At 37.8% G+C, this 16,972-nt stretch overlaps 2 protein-coding genes across 12 annotated transcripts in view; one reads left to right on the forward strand and one right to left on the reverse strand.

The window, feature by feature from the left end:
• Ugp2 (UDP-glucose pyrophosphorylase 2) overlaps positions 1–2,201 on the reverse strand; it is a 185,688-nt gene extending 183,487 nt beyond the window's left edge. The window contains exon 1 of one of the 2 annotated variants that reach the window (XM_046423003.2): positions 2,073–2,201. The gene's annotated coding sequence lies outside the window, so the exon portion shown is untranslated. The remainder of the gene's footprint in view (positions 1–2,072) is intronic. The other variant, XM_046423030.2, reaches the window with a different exon arrangement.
• Wdpcp (WD repeat containing planar cell polarity effector) overlaps positions 1–16,972 on the forward strand; it is a 527,720-nt gene that overhangs the window by 98,194 nt on the left and 412,554 nt on the right. The window lies entirely within an intron of this gene.

Raw genomic sequence — 16,972 nt, forward strand, 5'->3', positions numbered from 1 at the left:
TTTCATTTGATTATCCTATAGGAAGACACCTCCTTGTTTTCCTAGAAACTGCTAGTCTGTTATGGGCAAATTGATGTAAAGACTTATTTGCCTATTGGAGAAATAGACTGGTTCTTTAATAATTCATGCCTTATGTCCAGTTTTCTGACTGTCTTCATAGACCTTCCTTTTATGACATTATTATTGTAGGTGTAGCAGGGTCCTGAATAATATGTAACTCACATCCATCCTCTAGTGCCAATAAAAGGCTTAGGAAAACTTTTCACCAACCCTATAATTTTCTATGCTCGACCAAGTTGTGCTGGCCATTGTGTACCATGTAATGCAACCATAACAGAGTTAAGATAGAATGAATAAGAAACAAAAATGCTTCCCTTTATTGGAGATTGATAATATTTGAGATAACATGCCCAAATAGTGCACCCAGAAAAATGAGCTCATCCATCATGAATCTTGCCATGTTGTAATTCAGGATTACTCCTCAGAATTATAAGGCTATTATAGTCCAAGAGGTCTGGTTGCCAGAGAATGAATCCTCAGAGAACCTTAGATAGCCCGAGTCAGAGGAATCATTCCTTGGCTGCTAATCCACTGTGTCTATAATAGTTCAGCCCTGATCCCTGACATTATGCTGCCTGAGTCACATGCTCTCAGAGAAAATGACTTCAGGTTTAAGTAGAAAGGTCAAAAGAGGACAGGGAGACAGGGAAACTTGGGGTTAGGCAGATGCACTGTTTGGTCAGATGTTATAGGGACAGATTAGGGAGAACTGACTCTGGCTTCTCCTTGAGGGAGCTCAGAAATTCCTGAGAATAATGATTATACCTGTGGAGAAACCCAGTTGTACATAATTGGTTGTAGCAGACAGGAGACAGTCCAGCACTTCAGGCTTCAAACTTATTCAGGAGATTTGGTTCATAGAAGAATTTATATTAAAACCTTAAGTCTCAATCTTTCCATATCCCAGGGTTATCACCTTAAGATACTATGCTCATCAGAGCCCTCGAGTTTAATTAACATTTTCCAAGGACAGGAAAAATTATTCCTCATATGAAAATCATCTCTTAGTGATTTATCTTCTTCAGCTGTTACAAAACAGTATGTTACTTTGATATTTTTTAAAAAATCTTGGAGAATGCATCTGATCCAAGTTAATAATGCATAGCAATATTTTTGGATGATGCTTGGATTCATTGCTCATATAAACTGAGCCCAGGCTCTACATTACATTAGGGTTTGTCAGGTGATGTCCTTTCAGAGGGCACACAGCGCTCTTCCTCCTCTTTCCAGAGCAGAGGACAAGATCTTGGTAAAAGCACAAGGCTTATACAACTAAGAAGAATTCTTTTGGCCCTTATAAGATTCTAAGCCTATTAAACCAAAATAGGAATCAGGGCATCACATCAACTTTGTGAAAGCCCCAAGAATTATTCCTCTATCTAATACAGGGAAAATGAATTGCAGAACCTCAATAAAAACAAACATCCATCAATGTTGCCATTCCCATCTGATCCCTCTTTCTGACCCAGCAGCAATACCAAAGGAGTTTTGTGGAAGGGAAGCCTGGTTTCTCTAGTATAAATCTCAAAAGGTCAGGAATGTGTTTCAGCTTCCATCAGTAAACTCCTATTAATTCACCAGACATAGGATTTACCTAACCCTTTAGAAACTATTTCTGTTACCCATAGATGCCCAGCTTGCCAGTCTATGGCAATGGAAAGCATCCTGCCAGTTTATACCAAAAATAGAGCAGCACTCTCTCCTACCAGCCCATTTGCTGGAGATTTAACTCTTTCAAAGTGTTCTCCACCCTATCTGAAACTTACTTCACTGATGCTACCTTGTTAGGCTCTATAAGAGAGCTCTCTCCTATTTCTCAGCCTTTGATCTTCAGGAAAGCTCTATTATCGTAGGCCCAGTTTTCTCCACTAATGTCTACTATTACTCCCACTTCAGTCTCAGGAAAGAGAAATATTTTCCTGTGGTCCAAAGAGGACATTTTGATAATGTTCCCTAGTTTTTGGTGGGGTACAATGTGGATGCAATACCTTTGGGGCCTACAGTTTGCTTACCTGAAGTCTCTCACAGAATATGCTGTTGGTTTCCTCTGAACTGCTGTTGTTCCTGCTGCGGTTCCTGAGGAAAACAGAAGCTCAGTGTTGCTGCTGCCCTGGGGACAGTTCAGCACTAGCACTGATTGGCTTCAGGCCTCTCCATACTTCAAAGTCCAGGACCAAATTGGCCTCTAACACAGAGAAAGGCCAAAATCCCTCCTACAGTCTGTAATTTCAATCCATGTCCCACATGGGGATGATCTGCTTCCCAGGATGACTGATAGTGGAAACATTCATTCTCTAAAAAGAAAAAGTCTACTTCCACACAACCATTCAGCCCAATAGGTGCCCCTTGACCTCAAAAATACAATCTCAAAATGGTCTAATATTGGCCTACTTCCCCAAATTAGGTTAGTCTTTTTTTAATATTTCTTTTAGTTGTAGATGGACACAATACCTTTATTTTATTTTTATGTGGTGCTGAGGATCGAACCCAGTGCCTCACAGGTGCTAAGCAAGTGCTCTACCACGGAGCCGCAACTCCAGCCCTGGGTTAGTCTCTTTTATCCATGGTCATTTTCACATTTGTATTTTCTACCCTTACCATTTCTTAGTTACAGGGATCTCTAGGTCTGCTAGAGTGTCTGTCAGGGTTCAGTATGGGTCTGCAAAGACATGACATACTGCCTGCAGGTAATTGAGAGAAGTTAGTAGGCACTATGTATAAGTCATGGGCAGTCATGGGTTTAGCAACAATGAGGTGCTGTTGTTGCCCATAAATCTGGAATGAGAAAGCAAAGAAGCTTTTCCTCAGAAAGATTATGAGGAGAGCTGTTTGATAAGATGGCTGACATTCGGTAGATAGTCTCAGCCAATTTGGGGTGCTATGGTAGGGAAAGAGCTGAGGAGTAAATACCCCAATTCCCTCTCCTCTACCTTCCAGTCTCCTGCTACAGTGCCTTTCATCCCCATCCCACTCACTAAACCCAATCATAAAGTAGAAGCCAGGGGGATTTTTTGATGCTGTCCATATAAGGTCAGTCTCCCAGGATTAGAGCAGGGCAGGAAAGGGTAACAAGTCCATTTAGAGGAAAAAACAAGCTAACAAAACTACCTATGGTGAAACTATAGTTTTGATTGTTCTCTAAATTTATTTCTTAAAAGTTGCAAGAACTGTTCTAAAGTTACTGTAGGGATTCTCCAATTGATGTATCTCATTTTTGCCTCCTGATTTTCAAAGTTTTAACCATAGACCCTCTTAAGTCATTGCTTTCTAGAACTCAAGAGCCCTCATCATTTCTGTTGGTCCCTACTCAGCAGTAGCCTTTTCTTTTCTTTTCAAAAACTTTACTGTACCTCTCTACACCTTCTGAATATCTTTTGTGGTTTCCTTAAGGGGCAGCCATGAGAACTGCATACTTGATTCTAGAAGTATTTGTCCTAAGGTAAAAATTATGCTAATTCAACCATGAGAACTCTAAGATCAGTAGAGTTAAAATAACCTTTAGGGAAACTGAAATCATAGTGGTGTTGCAAATTGAACATTTCAATTTAGGTAGTTAGGAATTTAGGTAGTTAGGAACCATAAACTGAAGGTCAAAGCAGGGCTTGGGATGGAAGTTTCCATAAGTTTTAATATATGTTTGGTGGTTTGAAACAATTCTTTTTATAGGGGGTGTTTTTGCACAGCACAATCAAATAGGAGCCATGACTAGATAGGAAATGTGTATGAATCTAGTCCCTAAATAAAATTCCAAATGTGAAGATATTACCAAAGCCTTAAGTGGGGGTGAGACGAGGGGAAAGGCAGCTAAATTTTTCATTCTGTTGGAGAATGGATGACTTAATTTTTGATATTGATGTAAAAGCATAGGTTTAAATTTTTAAGGGCCACCATTAGCACTATAAAGATGGGAATAAAAAGTTTGGTTTTTTTTTTTTTTTCTCAGTGTTGGGGATTGAATGCAGGGTCTTGCACATGCTAGGCAAGCACTGTACCATTGAGATATACCCCCATCCCTTTTCTTTGTGTTTGTTTTTTTTTTATTTGGGAGGTTTTTGTTTTTTTGCTTTTGGAAATCAAAATTTTATAAATAGGGGAAGACAGGAATAACAAAACCTCTACCATCTTGTACAAATCAGGAAAGGAAAAAAATTGTAACTAGGAAGTATAAATAAGTAACAAACATAAATTAAAATGACAGACTTACCGGATTCTTCTTCATTATCCATCTGGAATTCATTTTTGTCTCCTCTTTCAGTCACCATGTCTGGGAAGTTGACTCACTTGATTTTTTCCTTGGAAAAGACTCTCATGTCTGACCCTTCCCATTCCCACCACTCCCCCTTTAATTCCCTTGAGCCTGTACTAACACAGTAATTCTCGCACAGCACGTCCTACCCCAGTGTTATCCACAGCAACTACAGCATCATCATAAAGCACAACATCACAGCCCTGCTCAAAAGCTTTCTTTGTTCTTTCTTTTTTTAAAAAAATTTTTTGTAGTTGTGGATGGACAGCTTGCCTTTATTTGTTTCATTTTCATGTGGTGCTAAAGATGGAACCCAGTGCTTCACACATGCTAGGCAAGTGCTCTGCCACTGAGCTACAGCCCCAGCCCCAAGCTTTCTTATCTCCATTTCTTACCTGGTTTTCGAGACCTTCTACAATAAGACCCCAGCTAAGTGTCTCATCGATTCTAAGAAACATTTTTTTTAAAAGAGGCATTGAAATGTCTCTAAAATTAGATTGCATCTTACAATTGACGGAAATCATAGTTTCTTAGATTCAGTGATCTTTTCCTAGTTTACCTTGGCTATAGGATACCTCTATTCTAGACAGCAGAACTTCTCACTGTGCTATGCTGTGGTAACTCATTCTTTCTCAACTAAAACTTTTGTTTAGACATTTTCCTGTCCATATATCCTTTCCCCTGCAACTCCTGTCTTAAGTCAGTCTGTAAAAATCCAGGTGACCTTTAAGGCCCAGCTCAAAAGCCATTGCCTCAAAGAACTTTGTTCACCACCTTAGCTGAACCTCAGCCTTTGTCTTTGTCTTTCTTTGCCACTCTAGTAGCTGTCATCATATTCTTCCTTGTAAATACTTGTGTACGTATTTGGTCTGCCTCCTGGAGTTCTGAAAATTGCTCAAGAGTGCAGCTAAAATTGTGACATTCTGTGAGGAAACATAGGTTTGTCTTACTAAAGCAAACTAAGACATTTTGAACAGTTAAAAAAAAAAAAATCTGCAAAGTGCAGCCATTTCAGAACTCAGTAGAAGCTCTGCTTTGAACTGCCCTCTAGAGGTAGTACCTCATCAGTGAGCCAGAGAGAGCAGTGAGACCACGGGATCAGAGAAATACTGAATGATGCCCAGCTAGGGTGGAGAGCTAAGGGAAGTGGCTGCTCTATGGGCAGAACTTGCTGATTGGCCCTGTTCATGGGAGGAACCGCTGGAAAGGTCAAGCTTTGGGAAACCATGTTGCTTAGACTGCCAGCCTTCTCCACTATCCTCACATGAGTCACTGTGATGTTCTGGGAGGGTGGTGCCTGAATAAGTAATAGCTTCCCTCAGGAAATCCAGACTGGGCTGGAAGTCCAAGAACTCTGGGTCACCTACATAGGCTCTGAATTGTAACCCAGCCCTGTTGTAGAGCACAGCCTCAGAAGGGAGGGCTACGAGTCCGCGTCATTGACTGTGACAGATTCTTTTCCATCACAGCTTATTTTGAACTGCCCAAAATTAATATGGGTAAATCTTTACTGGGATATATCCATGAGCTTTCTCCATCCTCTCTCCCCCCATTTTTTTCTCAGTGAACTTCGGTGAAAAAATTAAAATCGATTCAATGCCCTCTTGCTATTGCCATGCTGTTCTGTGATTAAATTTAAAAGGATGTGTAAAATTTCCTGCTGAGTTCTGTTTCATAGGGCTAATGACCTTTTCTATAAGGGAACCCAGAAGTTACCTGACTTGACCATGGATAACCTCTCCAGCCTCAGTGCCTACCAGCTGAGAGGTGTTAGACTTAAGAAACTGGAGGTCCCCACCAGATTCAGCATTCTAACATCTCCTTTTTGCTCCACAGAGCTCACCTCCTAAGCACTGGTTTTATGCACTAATGAGTCTGAAGCCCACTTTGCTCTGAAGCAAAAGGTTTGGCACGATATGATCTAGGCATATCCCTTGACAGCTTTTTCCAGAAGGTGACATTCTCTCCACAGCTTCGCACCAGAAGGTGCATCAAAGTCACATTTGTTGACCTGATTTTACCAAAAGAATCCATTTTGTCTTGGGAATATTTTCCTCATTAAAAAAATTATAGTTTTTATTAAGGAAAAGATAGGCAATATAGAAAATTATAAAGAAGGGAATAAGAAAACCTCTCAAAGATAGTATTGTTAACATTATAACATGTGTATGTACCCTTGTGATAATTTTTCTTTGTGTGTATAGTAATTTGATTTTTTAAAAATAATTGATACAGAATTGGAGTTAGGTCTCTCAAACTGTTTTTTTCAGCCTGCTTTTCTTTCCTAATAATAAATAATTAGCATTTTTCTTTGTTACTATCTAACAATTCACAGAGGACTCTGGAGTTACCCCATCTGAATTTCAATCGTGGCTGTCACTTACTGTGACCCTTGGATATGTCCCTTAACTGAAATGATTACTTTAGATTCCTTATCTGTAATGTGGGGATAAATAATGGTTCCTATCTTACAGAGCTGTCATGAATATTTAAATGAGTCAACATTTGCCAAGCACTTAGGACAATACCAGGCAGGTAATGAGGACTTTAGAGGGCTAGCTCCAGCGACTATGACTACTACTACATTTTTTTCTACAAAAAAAAAAATTTTTTTTTTCAGTACTGGGGATTGAACTCAGGGCCTTGCACAGGCTAGGGCAGCATGCTGCTACTGAGCTGTATATCGGTAGCGCCTACACTGCTATTTTAAAGACTGGATATGGCTAGAGTGTTTGGCTGTGGCATAATGCATTTAGTCAAGGTCCCATTGTTGAACAGAATGTTCTTTTCTGGTATTATGAACAATATTGAAACAAACATCCTTCTCCCATTGCATTTGTCTTTTTTTTTTCAAGATAAATTCTATTGTGTAGATTTAAGGTATACCAGATGTTATAGTAAGATGGTTATTATAATGAAACAAATTTAACATATTCATCATCTGGTATATTCACTCTCCCTCCCTGTGGCAAGAGCCACTATAATCTACTCATTTAGTAAAAGCTCTGAATACAATATACTATCATTAATTATATTCCTCAGGTTGTACATGTTTTCACTCATTCATCCTACATATTTGCTATTTTGTATCTTGTGGACTACATCTCTCCATTTCCCTTTTCCAGCCTGGAAATAGATAGATAGATCGATGGATATATCTCCTTTTTAAATATTTCACATGTGAGATTTTACTATATTTTTCTTTCAGTGTATGGCCTATTTCATTTAGCAAAATAGTCCTCCAGGTCCATCTAATGGCAGGATCTCCTCCCTTTTTAAGACTGAATAATATTTCACTATGTATAGAGAACACAATTTCTTTATCCACTTGTCTACCGATGGATACATAAATTGTTTCCATATCTTGGGGATATGAATAGCTATAATCTTAAATTTTCTAAATTGCCTCATCTTCAAGATAGCAAAGTAAAAATAGAATATATTGAATGAAATTTATTAAAAATATATGCCTTGGAAAGAAATACCAAAATGTGTAATTAAATATAGAAGACAAAGAAATGAGAAACCATTTTCTCCATTTCTCATTCATTGCCTATCTCTCTTCTGTCATTTCTTGGATTCTCATTCCCACATTCATAACAATAAAAAAGGAGGAAATAAGTATAAGAAAAAAGGCAAAACCAAAATACTTTACACTTTCATTTAAAAGTTTGAATCTGTAATTATATTGATTGGTATTTCTAAAAATGTTGCTACTGCATTTACCTGCTTTTGTTTCTTATTTTCCACTGAACTATATTTTTTTCTTTCAGAACTTGGCCTATAACCTTTGACCAGATAGAATTTGAACCCTTCTCACTATGATCAGTATTTTTTTTTGTCTTACCTTTAGCTTTCATAGGTTAAACTTGGAAAAACTATTTGTTATGATCTCAGAAATGTCACTGTCCCCCTCTTCTCTCTCACTGGTGTTAACTGCTATGCACCTGGTATAGTTCACCTGTATTACTCACACAAGTGGTAGATTTGAACCAAAGCCTCAGAATTCTATCTTTCTTCCTTCCCGATGCTTCCCACTCTTAAAAGTAAAGAAATTGCAGTACAGATTATTTAGTAGAGCTAGGCTTTGTCAATACACGGGATCAAATCCCCAAGGTTTTGTCCTTGGTCACATTTTCAATATGTAGATGGGTGGTAATGAAATGAAATTATTTCCTGCTTTCCTAAAGGCTTTCCAGTCATAGTTTAATAACAGGGACTCAGGCTGATTTTGCAAGAGCACTGACTTCACTTGGGTCTGCAGATGTCTAGACCACTGAGTAGCATCAAAAGTCACTGCCCTAAACCTGACAGAATTAGCACTATCCTGCTTTTCTGACCTGTTCTTTTCTCTGAGTTATTCTCTCCTGTAGTCGTTTTGGATTCCAGGAACAACAGATCTGATTGACATCTTGTGTTGAGTTGAAACAGCAACTTTCTTACTGCTGCTGATAAGGACCTCCTTGGCCAATCCTGACATAATGATCAACCAGACCACAGTTTGACCGATGCTGGTGGATAATGCCCTCTGGACTATATAGGATAGGCCCTCTGGCCTATATAATCTGGGAGCTCATGTCAGTACTCCCAGAGACAGGGCTGAGGATGCTGGATCCCCCTTGTATTCTCAATACAGCTCTATGGAATAAATTCCTTTTGTGCATTTCATCATTCCATTTGGTTTCTGGGGTGAATGGCTAGACCAAATTCACTGGGACCCCCAGAGTTGGGCATCCGGCTTAGAACTCCCGTTACAGCTTTGTAACCCAAGAGTGTCACTCTATTTTGAGTAAATTCTCAAGTTAAGAGTGATTTTTAAAATGTCCTTTCATTTAAACAGTAAGTACTGTCCTACAATACTTGAGAGAAGGAAAGAGAAAAGAAGTGGTTTCCACATCAAAGAAAGATTATGAGGTGTCTTAATAACTCGCATTTGGAATCTCTACTTTATAGGCTGACCACCCTACTCTTTTCAAAATTTAGTGAGTTTTCTGCAAGGTATATTTCAGATTGGGTTACTTCATCAATCATTGATCTACTCTAAACGATGTTAGACAATACCTTCACTATCCTTCACACAATTGAACTCCTGGTTCTCTTGTCATGAAGACAACTCTTTTTCTAAATCATAAAAGAGACATATATTTTCATGTATAACCTTAACCCCTGTGTTAGTAAATGTTTCTGCTAAAGTACCTTTGCTGGAAGAGAGAGAGTGAACGGAATGATAAAGGCCTAGTATGTGCAGGAAAGAATTTTAAAATACACAAAGACAAATTAGTATAAAGGCATCATAAATGAAGCAGAAAAACAGCATTAATTTTTATGAAATAGTATTAGCATAGATGCATAAATCAAGTGGCTCTGGATTTTTTTTTTCAGAACAGTTCATAACCGTTAGTGAAAGGTTCATCAATCCATAAATGACTTATACAATTGCAAAATCCTTAACTCTAATAGCATTTTCAACTCTAAGGTTCCCTTGCAAATGTAATAGTGACCTTGAGCAGCTAAATAAGCTCCCAGGAATGTGCTGTGTTGTTAGCTATTACTTATCAATTACTTGCCCTTTTAGTTTCTAACAATTCTAACACTCAAAAGACTCCAAAGAATGTTCCTACCCTACCTTATTTCTCACAACCTACCTTGCACTCTATTCTGATCAGGTCTTTGAACTGGTTCCTTGATAGTCTCTGTGGGGGGGAGGGGGCTGCCAAATGACCACCTTTCCTACTTCCCCCTGCATGCCCAAGTCTTCTACCACTGTCCAGGCCTACCTCAACTCAACTCTCAACACCTCCATTAAAATGATATTGGCCTACTCTAGTCTATAGACATCATTTCTTTTGCCTATCTTTATTGTTAAAATTACTGTCTGTGCCACTAATGTGGTATTTTATTACTAGCTTGTACCATCTTCTACACTGTTTTCTTAAAAAGAGTTCTTTAATATTTATGGGCATTTGAATATTGCAATAAACTATAAAGCATACTGCAATGTAAATCCAGTCAATCCTCCACGTACATGGGTTTTATATCCACAGTTCAACTGACTGCTCATGGAAAACTATTCAAAAATTAATGTCTGTACTGAACGTGTACAAACTTTTTTCTTATCATTATTCCCTTAATACTACAGCATAATGACTATAATATAGCATTTTCACTGTATTTAGTATTACATGTAATTTAGAAATGATTTAAAGTATACAGGGAGGATGGGTGTAGGTTATTTGTAAATAATAGTCTTTTTGTATAAGGGGCTTGCTTGCATATCTTCAGATTCTGGTATCCTTGAGGGTCCTAAATCTAATCCTCCACAATAGCAAAGGAGAGGTCTATATTACTATCCTCGCTAATTTGATGATAGCACTGAAGATGGAGATTGTGTATGTATTTTTGTATGACATTTAGGAGAGCAATGTGTACCCCATAATCTGTCAATAAATATTTTCTGATGAATAAACACATAGGAGACTATCAGAATTAGATCCAAACCACCAGAGTTTGCATTTTCCCCTTATCATATGTCTGATTTCAGACTGTTTAATCTCTGTGCCTCAGCTTCCTTATCTAAATAATGGGGATAATAATGATATCTATTTCATAGGGTAGCTTTGAGAATTAAATGAATCCATATACATAAAGTGCCTAAAAAAACTTGTGTAGCACAGAGCAAGTATTTAATAAAGTTAGCTGTTTGAATGAACAAGAAAGAATGTATAAGTAAAATCTAGAAAAAAAAATAGTTTTTGTTCTCCCCAGAACTGTGATTATAAAGTAAATTGTAGTACATAAGAACTTTAAGGGAAATTGATATTGTATGTATATTTACTCTTAGATTTATTTTGAAGAATGAACCTTACTCTGAATTGCTTAATTTGTCTTTTAAATTAAAACTCATTGAAGGCCTATCTAAAAGATATTTTAGTACATTTGTTATTCTAGGCATCACATTACTTTTAGATCAGAATAAATAACAATGGCTGAGTATTCCTGATCTTGTTTACATTGTTTAGAAGATGATACTTTAAAATGGCAATTAATTCCAGAGGATTTACTCTTGTTATGTGTATCAAGCTAGTTTTCTATAAATATGGGTAAATTTTGAGGCAGAAGTTAACAATGGCAACTTCATGACAAATCTTGAAAAGTATTTGCTTCTAAAATTTCAACAAAACATTTAGCCTACCTAATTTAACAAGTCAAATGTTTGATTTTAAATTATTTAAATTTATTATGATTATGAAAAACAATTCATACAGAGATTTTTGGCACTAATGATTTACATACATATCAGACTTAAATCATTTCAAATGATTTTTATTGCTCTGTGGAGCCATCTTCTGGTCAATAGTGTGTTTTATAGATATGAAAGATTTTCTTGGATGTGTCAAGCCCTAAAAAGATCAGGTAATACGTAAGAGTATAGCTAGGAAATTGTGGTCCAAACAATACCAGCAGAAAATGTCTTTCCAGGAACAAATAATCAAAGTAGTTTGGTAACAATACAATGGAGAAAATAATCCTGTCTGGAAAATAAGTAGGTCCCAACGTTTGGCGAATTGTTTCATTTATTTGACAAATTTTTGCATGCTTCTCCCTGCTAATAAGATAGAAAACTATACAAGCACACAAAAATACTTTGTAGTATACAAATTTTTAAAAAAAATCTGTACAGATCAGAACCTTTTTACTTATTAAAAGTAATAACAGGGGCTGGGGTTGTGGCTCAGTGGTAGAGTGCTCACCTAGCATGCAGGAGGCACTGGGTTCGATCCTCAGCACCACATAAATGTAAAATAAAGATATTGTATCCACCTAAAACTAAAAAATAAATATTAAAAAAACTAATAACAAAGTAAGCCAAAACATCGTATTTTTGTAGGGCAACAACATTTGTATGCACTTTTAGTTAGCATTCCTCCTTCTGCATCAAAATGATGCTTTACAGTCTAGACTTGTTCCAATTACTCACTTATTATTGTTATTGCCACTTCTGTTTTGATGTTCAAATGTTGCAACCTGTTCAGGGGAAGCTCCCTTACATGGTGTCTTTTGGCTTCTATGTAGTTCTATACTTGCATCCTTCTTTCTAGCAACAACCTAATATTTCAGATCCAACCAAATTTTCTTCCTGACCTGAAACACCAATCATCCAAGTATCTTGGTTCATTTTAATGCCTAAAAATATTACAGACTCTAAAATCTGAGTATTAAAGGTGTCTTCATGAGATTTAGTTGTGGACAAAAATGCTATTTCATATTACTGTTGCTAGAGAAATATGTTTTTTTCCCTAATTTTTTTGTGGTCGTAGATGGATAACATGCTTTTTTTGTTTATTTTATTTTATTTAAGAATTTAACCTTTTTTTTAAAATTTGTTTGTTGTGTGTTTGTATGTGGTGCTGAGGATTGAACCCAGGGTCTCACCTGTCCTAGGCAAGTTCTCTACCACTGAGCCATAACCCCAGCCCCACGCCTTTATTTTATTTGTTTATTTTTATGTGCTGCTGAGGATAGAACTCAGTACCTCACATGTTCTAGGCAAGTGCAAAATAAAACGTTTCTTTGTGACATTTTCATATATGCATACAAAGTACTTTGATCATATCCACTCTGTTGCCCTTTCCTTGGCCCTTCCTCTTCTCTAATAGTCCCCTTCTACATGATACTTGTCTTTCTGGGTCTGTTTTTTTTCCCACTTAACATGATGATCTCCAGTTCCATCCATGTTCCTGTGAGTGACATTCCTGTGAGTGACCCAAAGCTCGGTCCCAGTCCCTAATGCCAATGAATGCCAACTTAATAATAAGGACACGATTTTGAGAAAAAGGAAAGTTTATTGCTTTGCTGGCAAAGGAGAAACATAGGGGACTCCTGTCACAAAGGCTGTGACTCTCCCCATCTAGAAGGACTGGGGAGTTTCAAAGGAACTCTTCAAGGGTCACATTCCAGGTGTGCTCTGGTGCCCAGGGCACTTGCTAATTTGGGAGATACTCATTTCCCAGGTCCTCAGCAGGCATCTCCTTCCTGTAGTGAGTGTGTTCAAGGGCAATTAACTAGGGAGGGGGAGAGGGAAAAAGAGAGAAACAAACATGTTCTTTTAAAAAATAGGCCTTAGAGGGCTATATTCAGAAGGTGAAGGGACCACTGTTACAACATGATTTCTTTATCTTATTTTGACTGTATGATATTCCATTGTGTGTATATGTATGCATATATATGTGTTCGTGTGTATATATATTTCTAAGAATATTTTCCTTCTGCTGAAGAACACTCTTTTATCTTTTCCTTAGTGAGGATTCTCTCAATTTCTAATAGTCTGAAAGTACCCTTATTTCATTTCATTTTTTAAAGACTTATCTTTCCCAGGTGTAGAAGTTAGGTTGGTAGTAATTTCTTTCGGCATTTTAAAGACATCACTGCATTTATTTTGACTTTCATTTTGCTGATGAGAATTTAGCTGCCAGTTTAATCTTATTGCTACCCCATTATGTCTTTTATCATCTGACTGTTTTTAAGACTTTTTTCTTAGAGGTAGGGAATTGCCTTGTAAGAATTCACTAGTATAATTCACTGGTCTAGTTTTTGCCTAGTATAAGAAAAACCCTGGGTTTGATCCCCAGCACAAAAAAACTTGTTTTGATTTTTAGTACTTTTGCTATGGTGTGCATAGGTGTAGTTTTCTTTGCATTTTATTCTTCTTTTTACTTTTTTGCTTTGAACTTTTTCTTTTTTGTTTTCTGTTTGTGGAGCTATTGTTTAAAAAATCTTTGATAACTTCAATATCTGGATCTTCTGTGGATCTGTTTCTATTATCTGTTTTTATTCTTAGTTTTGGATTCTCTTATCTTTTTGATGGACACTGATTATGAAAAACTACACAATAGTGACCCTGAATTATGTTATTTTTTTCCATAGAGGATTCACTTTTGCTCTATAGGAAAAAAGGCTGGTGCTAGATAATCTTAATCCATCCAGATATTGAAGTTATTCAAAGCAGCTTCAGTTCTTGTAAGGCAGTGATTCTCAACCCTGGTTGCACATTAGCATCACATGGGGAAGTTTAAAAATAGTCAGGTACCTGGAGTCCACACCAGAGATCTAATTCAATTGGCCTGGGGTGAGACATTAATTTTTGGAGGGGTAGTTTTAAAAAAACTGTTAAAAAAAAATATATATATATATATATATAATTTGCATATTAGAAAGACTGTGTATGTTTGAAATATAGGTTGCAAAGAAATGTACTGGAAAATTCTGTGTGCCCTTCCCAAAAGCTTCCCCACCAAATGCCAACATTCCACATACCTACAGTATAGTATCAAAGCCAAGAAATTGACATTGGCATGATTCATAGAGCTCATTCAGATTTCATCAGTTACACTGGGCTCATTGTATACGTGTGCATGTTTATGTAGCTCTATGCAGTTTTGTCACATCTGTACATTTCTATAATAATCACTAAAATCAAGTTACACAACTGTAACATCAGTCCTTGTGTGATGTTACAGTTTTTTATAGCCATGCCCACACCCTTCATCTCCTGACCCCTAGCAACAGGTAATCTCCATCCTTATCATTGTTGTTCCATGACTGTTATGTAAATGGTATACGTGTCCTTTCAGAGGGGCTCTTTTCACCAGTGCCGCAGTCTGGCTGGGCACAAAATCACGAGCCACTGAAGCAGGAACAAACTTTATTTCTGAACTCCACCAGCACACTCCACACACGCTCCTGGGAAAAATGCCGAACGCCACGCCATGCGGCTCCTCCCGGGACACACTACACCAACAGGAAATTCCTCCTCCGGAATTCCCCAACCAATGGGAGCTCTCCAGGAGTCCCGAGAGAGCTCCAAAGTAGCAGGCCTGAGGCAGACAGCAGGGGTCTAATCTCCAATTGAATGCACATCTTAACATAATCATTATCATCTCAATGGCTTGCTGGCATCACCTTTCAACCAAAAATGCCATGTCATTCCTACTTGGCTATGGCTTTCAGCACACCAGCACAATTTTGTAGTTTTTTTTTTTTTTCAAGTAGGGGAGACAGACCGTTGGCTTGTTTGCTATTCCCAGGTAATTCTAATGTACATCCATGATTGAGAACCACTGTGCAGGTAATAGTTTTCGCTTTCTAACCCAGCAACTGCCTTGAGGGAAAAGGGACCAAATGCCAGTGCACTTTCTTCTTTGGATTCTTGGTCCTGTAAATTCTGTCTCAGTGGCTTTTTGATGCCTTTGAACAGATGTTTATTTTATATTTTGTCCATCTTCTGTACTTCTTACTAATGCTAGGATAAGTGCAAAATAACTTAGGTAGCTATTGTTGCAGGTAGAACTCTACTTAGAGTGATGTTTAAATAAAAACAAAACATTGACTCCCCCAAAATATATAGACCAAAGGGAAGGCAATTATAAACTATAAGAAAAAAAATTGATTGCAAGATATGTGCTTATAAGATTTAACATTCACTATAACTGAATCGTAAATTTGTCTGTATTGTATCTGATATTAAATTATAGTTCCATTTGTTATATCACTATGCTAAAACAGTTGATATCACTCTATATGTCTCACCTTCAAGGAAAAGCTGGCTATCTCTTGAGATCAAAAATGGCAATTGAATTTCTACATGAATTCTTAAACAGTAGAAATAATAGACTGAAAATCTTTTGATTTGCAAGACTCTGGCTTTTTTGAAAGAGTAAGAGGTTTTCTTATAATTCCACACTATATTTAAATGGAAAATGCCAACTGAGGTAGCTAAGCATAGTTTATACTAAAACCAGAGTAAAAAAGAGTGCATGACCATATGTAATGTTGCCCTTCTTGTCTTCCAAATAAAGGAAAGGAGAGTTTGAACAGCAGTTCAAGAAGGATATTTTAGAGGGGACCGAATAAAGCTTTGGAATCATCTCCCAACCTACACCACTATATACATGCCACCCACCTGGAGTTAAATAAGGCCCAGATGGAAAGGGTGTGATAAGACCCAGAAAGCTTTGGAAGAATCCCAGCCAAGGAGACTGCAGAACTCATAGAGAAGCCCCGAGTTTAGCAAGTTCAGCCAGGATCTGAGAAACTCTCTGCCTGGGTGGCAGAAGAGCCCCATGAGGGAGGTATGTAGGCAGATGGGCCCAGGAGGCACTTGGCAGGGTCTCACAATCCAGTGTAGTTTTAGAAGGCACTGAAAGTTCCTCTGCTCCCAACAGAGGTGGAAAATTGATGAGAGAACCAGAGGACAAAAGGAAGTTTGAGGTGAGATTCAGAAAGACCCCTAAACCAGGGCTAGTGAGAACCAGCTTTACGCTCATATAAACAGCGTGGCACAAGAACCAAATGTCTGACTAAAGCCAGGACATCTGATATGTCCCTGGTGTAATATAGATCACACATACACCTGTTAAGAAGATGGGGACCCGCCGGGCAGGATGGTGCACACCTGAAATCCCAACGATTCAGGAGGCTGAAACAGGAGGATCACAAGTTCAAGGCTAACCTCAGCAACTTAGTGAGACCCTGTCTCAAAAATGAAAAATAAAAAAGGGCTGGAGATGTAGCTCAGTGGTAAAACATCCCTGGATTCAATACCCAGTACAAAGGAGAAGGAGAAGGAGGAGAAGGAAGAGAATGAGGAGGAGGAGGAAGAGGAGGAAG

The sequence above is a fragment of the Marmota monax genome, unplaced genomic scaffold (genome assembly GCF_021218885.2).
Source record: "Marmota monax isolate L192 unplaced genomic scaffold, Marmota_monax_Labrador192_F-V1.1 WCK01_AAM20220418_F8-fsc00015, whole genome shotgun sequence".
In the NCBI taxonomy this organism is placed as follows: domain Eukaryota; kingdom Metazoa; phylum Chordata; class Mammalia; order Rodentia; family Sciuridae; genus Marmota; species Marmota monax.